Raw genomic sequence first — 8,191 nt, forward strand, 5'->3', positions numbered from 1 at the left:
TTTGATGGATTATTATCAAAGCCGTGTTTCTAATTTAGGAATGAATATAATGTGACCTCTGTGTTTTCTGCATGCATGGAGAGCTCTTCTTTTTAGCTAATATCAGTTTCATTTTAAGTTCAGTTTGGCCGGTTTTGGAGCGACAGATGCAGCTGAAGGTTATGAAGAGTTCTGAAGCTGAAAAAGAAATTTCAGCAGCCAAGATATCTCCCTGGATAGGACGTTTGAAGTAGATGGATGAAGCTGTTTTGTATTTTGGCTCTAACCTCTGCAACCTTTGAAAAATGTTTGCTTACGTGGCGTCAAATGGCAGTAATTGAACTTGAGTCAAAATGATAGATGTTTTAAAAGGAATGATAAAACAGCACCTTTTAACCTTTCAGGTTATTGAGGCCAGTATGTGGTTTACTATTGAAGTAGGATGCAAGTCTAAATGTCAGGTTCTCTAAGCCAGGATCCATGCATCTTTTGCTACACATGAGCTGCCCCCTTCAAACCTGTTGACCTCAGCACTAATCCAGGTAACACCAGGGTAATGCTTGTACTGAGACGGCTCGGGATGTAGGTACTGAGAGGAGAGCTAGGCAAACAGAAAAGTGCTTGGCTGGGGCATGGGAATCAATGGCTTGGTGGACAGAAGGCCAATGCAATCAGGGAGCCGATTGAGGCAAACTCGAACCCTGCTGAGCCAGCACCAATGCACAGGGAGAGAGTCGTTTGGAGCTGGGTGCCTTCTACTTGTCCTCTGCACCGCAAATATGATCCTGCAAGCACAACAAAACTACAAGCAGTTCTACAAGCATTACAGCTTGTCCCACAATTAATCTCGGTCAAGCACACACATTCTTACACTCAAACCATGGCCTTTCTGAGTTCATTAATAAGAGCCCCTGAGACAGAGATGGATGTCTTCCATTTTGATTTCAGTGCAGTTTTATTTCTAAGGAAAATGGCTGCTGCAGGAGAAGTTTTTTATATATAGATAGTATGATGTGTGCAAAAAATTACCCATGAAGGGCAAAAACACTGCAATATTTGCAGGTTGAGGTCACTCACACTTTAGTGCAAAGTTAAACCCTTCCTTGTTCGGCGTTTGCGTGTGCAGCTGCATTCTGCTGGGGCTTGTAAAGAGTGGTGACATTACTCCTCTGGATCTCTACAATCACATCTAAACATCACAGCAGCTGGTAATTCCCTGCCTCAATGTAAAAACAGTGTCTGCTCCACATGGAAAGTCTCAAAAAGGCACCTGATGAGGAGATTCATTTCACATACGGCCACAAACTGACACTTTGATTTTGTTTCTGCAGCGCTTTCACTTAAGGGTGGTCCAGTGAAGAGAAGTGAGGTCACTGCTTTCATTCATGTCCAATGAAAGCATGGATTGTGTGGTTATTGTAGACCACAGACAGTAGTATTTACCATAAAGTCAGCCAAAGACTCAAAAAGTTTTGCTGCAGAACAAGCAAAATGGCTAATTTGGGCTCCCATGGTTGGAACAATACACACAGTTTTCTTTGTGAGAAGCCTACAGGCTTCCTGACATGCTGTTTTTTGGTTAAATCTTTGCTGAGGTCTTTGTCATTTGGCTTCATTGTATATGCAGCCTAATGTTTGGTTTCTCCGCTCCACCCCTCGTTTTTTACAACCTATATTAGTTTGTGACCTTAAAAATTTGCATGCACATGGAAAATTATATGTTTGCTCGCATTTTTGGTTATAACTTAATCCTGGGCAGGAAAAGCCATTGTTATTATGACATTTTCCCTGGAAATTAGAATTTATGAGCACAAGACCAGATGACCTATAGTGATACCAAGTCGGACTCTAATTTTACCCTGACTGACATTTTGGCTTGACACTTTGGCATAAAGAAATCTAATGTTGCCAGAAGTAAGTAGCCCTAGAGCTTTTTTTTTTATTACTTTGTGTCCTAAAAGGATATTATGAAAATGTTTAAGGTTGTTGTCATGGTTACAAATTTACTTGTGAGGTCAAATTGGGTTTTCACCACTAGATGTTTTACAGGATTTGCAGTGCAACCTAAAAGAGAAAAAGGGTGGGAAATTGTCATGTTAGGGGATTTCTGCATGCAAACATAACTTGATTTTATTTCTTAAATTTTACTTTATATTGAACCATAAGAATTGAAGAAACACCTTTTTATTTTCCATTTTGTGTTTCAAATTTTCAGAATGCATCACATGATTTGTTCAAATATATACCCACATCTTTATCAGTTATTGATATCGCCTTTATATTTTTAATTATTGCACTATTTGCTTTTTGCTTGTTACCATAAATTAAACATGAATAAAGTATTTTAATTGCTGGATCAGGACTATAAATAAAGCAATCTAAACCTCCTTGGTGCCTTATAGCTCTCAGGCTTCTGTTAAATGTTAAAGCTCTAACAGAGTCTGCTCTAAATAAGTACTTGTACTTTTATTGTGTAGTTAGATTTCAAATCAATATATAGTTGTGGTAGCTATAGCTAATACACATCAAAGCTGTTTGCCAACTACCCCAAAAAAAGTTACAAGAATAAAAATGTTTAAGTTCTGTTACTGTTTCAGGTCTTCGGCTGCTAACCAAACATTATTCAGCTCCTGATAGCTTTCAACCTGAATCCTCAACCCATCTACTGATATGATTAATTGAATTGTTTGTCAGCATGCACTTAGCAGCTGCAGCGAAGTTATCTAACGCGTCGGAAAGAAAATAAGCTATTAAATCCAGTTTAAGTGGCCACTCCTCCCAATATTTGTATATCTTACTCAATAATGCATTTTCAGACTGCATTTTGAAGGTCTTTGTAATATTAATAAAGCATTTCAACTAGTATTTGAGAGTGTGTGTGTGTGTGTGTGTGTGTGTGTGTGTGTGTGTGTGTGTGTGCGCGCATGTGTGTATTTGTAGGGTTAGTAACCCAACTGGGCAGTATGAAAGCATGTTGTGATGACTGCACTCAGGTCAAACTCTCTCCAGGGACTGGAAGTGGAGAGTGAACGCTGCCAGTTTTGACATCAGGCTATGACAACTGCCCTCAGCAGCTCATCTGACAGACCTATTAGCACTGATGCCAACACACAAGCGCAGAGGCATCGGATAGACACAGAGGGCTTTCATGTCAGTGTACAGTGAAGTACAGTATGGGGAATTCATGCCGTGAAACGAAGTATGTCATCGTTTGTTAGAAACCTGCACACAAGGCAAATGAGTAAAAACACAGCAGTAGTCAGTAAACGGCAGATTTCATTCAGCACTTACTCACACACATTACAAATCAAGGACAAACAGTTGAAAGAAGTTTGTTTCATTTCCATTCATGTACAATTTCCCAACAGCCTCATCTTCTCAAGAAGGACGAAATAAAACCACTGTGATACGCTAAAATAAAAATATTCTAAACCGATTTATTTAACATTAGAAATGGCTGCTGTTGGTTGAATACTTAAAGGGATAGATTGAGGGTTTTTGAAACAATGTTCTTTCATATAATTTCCAAAATTTTAGAAACTTTGCACCAGTTACAGAGCACATAATATAAATAAGTCTTCTGCCACTCCAGACTAATTGGACCACTTTTTATATTTCTTTAGGATAATGAAACGGCTCTCTGTTAAAAATGATACAGGTATGAAAGAATACTGTATTAGCTGATATATTGCCCCTCTGCTTTTTAGCATAACGCCATCAGTTGAGTTTGTTGCTGTTTTCTCAGCTGAACATCAAGGCAAAGAAGAAAATCCCATTAATGCCATCCATCCATCCATCCATTATCTTTTACCCGCTTCTTCCATTTTGGGTCACGGGGGTCGCTGGTGCCCATGTCCAGCGATCACTGTGCGAGGGGCGGGGTACACCCTGGACGGGTTGCAAGTCCATCACAGAGCCACATAGAGACAAACGAGACAAACAACCATTCACTCACTCACACCTAGGGACAATTCAGAGTTACCAGTCAGTCTAACATGCATGTTTTTGGTCTGTGGGAGGAAACCGGAGTACCCGGAGAAAACCCACTCATGCATGCATGGAGAGAACATGTAAACTCCACCCAGAAAGGCCCCCGGACCGGGATTTGAACCAGGGATCTGCTATATATCCTTTATATATATATATATATATATATATATATATATATATATATACTACTTATTACTTCTATTCCTACTTAGCGGGTTTTCACTTATCGCGGGGCTTCAGAGTACGAATCCCCCGAGATAAACGAGGGACTACTGTATTCTTTTAAATTTAGAGCATTTTATTTTGTATTTTTGGATGCTAAACTTTCAGTACCTGCAAAATATTTTATGAATAGCATTTTTTAATACTTTCCAGGTTTGACTGGAATCTCATGTTGCAGCTTCAAACTTGTGTGTTAAACCTTTGCTACCGGGCATCAGATAAATGTGCTGTTTTCTGTCATTCATATTTTCTTTCTTTTGCAGCGAGTTTCAGGTTACATTCCAGCAGCGTCGAGTCCGTGGCCCGTGTGCAGCTCCAGACTGCATGATCACAAGTCCATGATTCACTGCCTCACTTTCGATCATCTCTTTTGGCTTTGATTTGTGCGGCTGATGCTGTTGCTCAGACACCCAGGTGTTTCTCATCAGCTCCATGGGGAGGAGTTTACTACTCATCTAAACCTTTCCATACGTGGAGGTGTCCTTTTTCCTCCGCTCAGATTTCAACTTACTGACAGTGATGAAACTCGAACAGAAAGCTCTGATTCTTTGGATAATGAGATTGTGAAGTTTTCACAAAGAGATCCAACAAACTGATCTATTGACAGTCATTGAAAGATGCCAGGAAGCAGTGGTTGCTGGTTGACTTTTCTCGGGGGGTCTATAACTCCAAAATAGACATATACCAAAACATATACTAAGGTATCACACCAGTGTATTTACATGAATGAGAATAACAAAAGCAACATTATAATGTCATGTAGTATTCTACTTTTTACCTAAACCTAAAAAATGAATGCACCAGTTTAATACAATATGGAGATGGCTATGTCAGCTTTCTAATTATTTAATATATAATAATTATTTATTTTATGAGTACTGGTATATATGCTCATTTAATGGCAACAATGCAAATTCACATAGCACTTATAAAAAAGCAGACTATTATGTTCTATAAGGCAAGGTGTGCTCCCCACTTTTTCACAATACAGCACTACTATGATTAAAAACATTACAAAAGACCTACATCGCACAATTCGCTCCTATCTCGCCTATTCTCTTGCTCCATTTCGCATCTCTGACCGGTTGTCTCAAGCTGCATTCAGCTCTGGGCGCAGGAGAGGTGCGCCCCAGAATGTCCTATATCTTATATTGAAGAGGAGCTAACTGCACATGTACAACTTTTAATGAGAGTCTATGGGCAAAGATTTTTGTGCCCCAGGGTGGAAAGACGTCATCACCAATTAGACAATGTTGATGAATGAAACAACTTCACTCATCATTTAAGTATAAAATATACTGTACACATATATTTCAAAATATTTTAATTTTATTATCTCAATTTTTTAACGTCAAAGTAATATGGTGAGTGGCCAGCCACCACTGTCAGGATTGATCTTTATTGCTTGTCTGCAGTTTCAAGCAGTATTTTTTACACAACTGTCTGAATCATTAAAAAAAAAAAAACCTCTGGTCATGCGAAAATAAATACTTTTTATAAATTTTCAATATGATAAAAAATGTACCTTGTTATTATAATTCTACTGTTTGAACAAAATATTTTCTAGAATTTTTTGTGTTTTTCAGTTTTTTCACAATGGGAGGTTTTTAAGTTACTTTAGGATATACTTTTATTTTTTTTATTCCAGCTTTATTTGTACCAATGTAACTTCGTCCATATTTTGGCAATATATAAAAAATTGGTAAATGGACTGTACTTAGCCCTGTGATGGACTTGCAACCTGTCCAGCATGTACCCTGCCTCTTGCACAGTGATAGCTGGATATGGGCACCAGCGACCCCCGTGACCCAATAAAGGAAGAAGCGGATAAAGATAATGGATGGATGGATGGACTATAGCACTTTTCTGTCTAATCAAGATACTCAAAGCACTTTACAACACAATCTGTGCCCTCATTTACCCATTCATACAGCACTCTACTAAAGCTGTACAAAGAATGATCTGAATCTGTAGAGCCCTACAGTGCTTTAGATCACATTCATACACCAATGGGACACACATCAGAGGCATTGAGGGGTTCCTTGTTTTGCCCAGGGACACTGCAGCATGTGACTGCTGGTGGAATCGAATCCCTAACTCTCCCGTTGGAGGACAACTGCTCTAACCACTCAGCCACAGCCGCCCCAAAAAAGATGTAAACATTAATGTACTTTAATAGGCTCAATTTAAATTGCCAAAGCATCTTGAAAACAAAAAAAAAATAATCTTTTTTTGTAAAAATTTGAGATTTTCAAATTGTATGAACTTTATTCTTGAAATTTTTGTTTGAATCATAATTAGTGTTATTTTCATTATTGACAATACTGTCTCTTTTGTTATGTAGCAAAGTCTTTGTTTTTCTTTAAATCAACACACATTTAATTTGTGATAAGTTCCCTCTCTATATAGTTCTTAGTTTTATTTGGTCATTGTCATGGTCAACCAGTTTGGTCAACCAGTTTGATAGAGCGAAGATGGTTTCTGGAGTTCGCCCTGTCCCCTGCCAACTCATTTGAAGCAGCCATGACCAAAGCGGTTCAAAACATCAAAGTTCATGCTCAATAATCCAGGTATACCGGGATTAGGTATATCCAGGATCCAGGTATACCTCGACCTGACTTAAATTTGTAGGATTTTTACCTGGATTACTGAGCATGAACTTTGATGTTTTACAATTCGGTTATAAAAGGCAAGTCCAGACTCCCAGCAGACTGTACTACACTTACTGCACAGTACTGTGTGGCTGTTCTGGGTCTTTAAATCTGCACTTATTGGATCTTTTTAGGTCTTGAATAGCCTGTACTTCAACAAACCTGGGTAGCATCCACTAGCCTGATCTGTCATATGAGTTTTGGCTCCTATAACTCCTGTTTTTAGAATAATCATAGTAAACTTATGAACTCTGTTTTAAAAATTAAACCTAAAATGTAAAACACAGCTTTAACGTTCCACTAGAGGTTGACAGATATTAGTTTTTCTATGCTGAAGCATGTCTTTAGTATGTACAACCATGGCCGATAACCAAATTTTACATTTTTTTAGAATTGGCCAGGATGGTCTGATTAATTGATTTACCTCTTGTCAAACAATGGTGATGGCGAATGTCATACATAAGTGATGAGACCATACTGTTCATTAGCAGAGTGTTGTGCAATCATTACGTTTTCCTGGTAACATAAAAGCAAACATGCACGTTGTAATAACCACTCAATTGTAGGACTAATAATTTTTGTAACTGTTTGACGGTTCTTTTAGAATTGTTTGGTTTGAAAGTGTACTGTTTGCACCCTGGACCAGCTCTCCTGCCTGCCTGCATTTGGGTCCTTCCTAGAGTCTCAACATGTGACAGAGGTTAAATTGTGCCGACTGGTGTTCTAACGTTTAACTGACACCTGTCAGTAAAGCACCACTCCATAATGTCTGAGGTCCCTCAAACTTTACAGCGACCACTGGCTAGTACTTAAAGCTAACACAAAGCAAAGCTAAATTCACATTTTCCTGTTGAACTTACCTTGCCCCCAATTTAAAGATTTAATGAAAACATGGCTTTCTTTTCCATTGGCACACCTGGAACAATTTTATATGGCTCAGCTTGAAATATTCAAAGTGCAGAGAAAAGAGACATTTGTGGACTTGTAATGGAAGGAGTCTCTGAGCTAATATTGTCTAATATTGTCTTGGGCTACGCCAGATAACTTTTTTTTCTTTTATTACTTCCCCAGAAATTATTATTTTGTGGCCCAGCCTGGTTGTTAAACCAACAGGGAGCAGTTCTGAGTAATCTCATCATTGCTTAGTTGCTCCGAGAGAGTTTTCATTTTTAGGATGGTCAATTATGTAAGTCGACTGCATCATACAGGTCATTTCAGGGTGAGACTTTGTGCCCATCTTTTGTTACCTTGATGTAAATCCAAGATGTCAGGTTTAAATGCTCTCCTCTTCATTCTGGTCTGTTTCTCCTGACTCATGAGAGCTTTTGTTGTAGATATTCTCTTCGGAA

The sequence above is a fragment of the Nematolebias whitei genome, chromosome 22 (genome assembly GCF_014905685.2).
Source record: "Nematolebias whitei isolate Nwh7 chromosome 22, NemWhi1, whole genome shotgun sequence".
Lineage (NCBI taxonomy): Eukaryota > Metazoa > Chordata > Actinopteri > Cyprinodontiformes > Rivulidae > Nematolebias > Nematolebias whitei.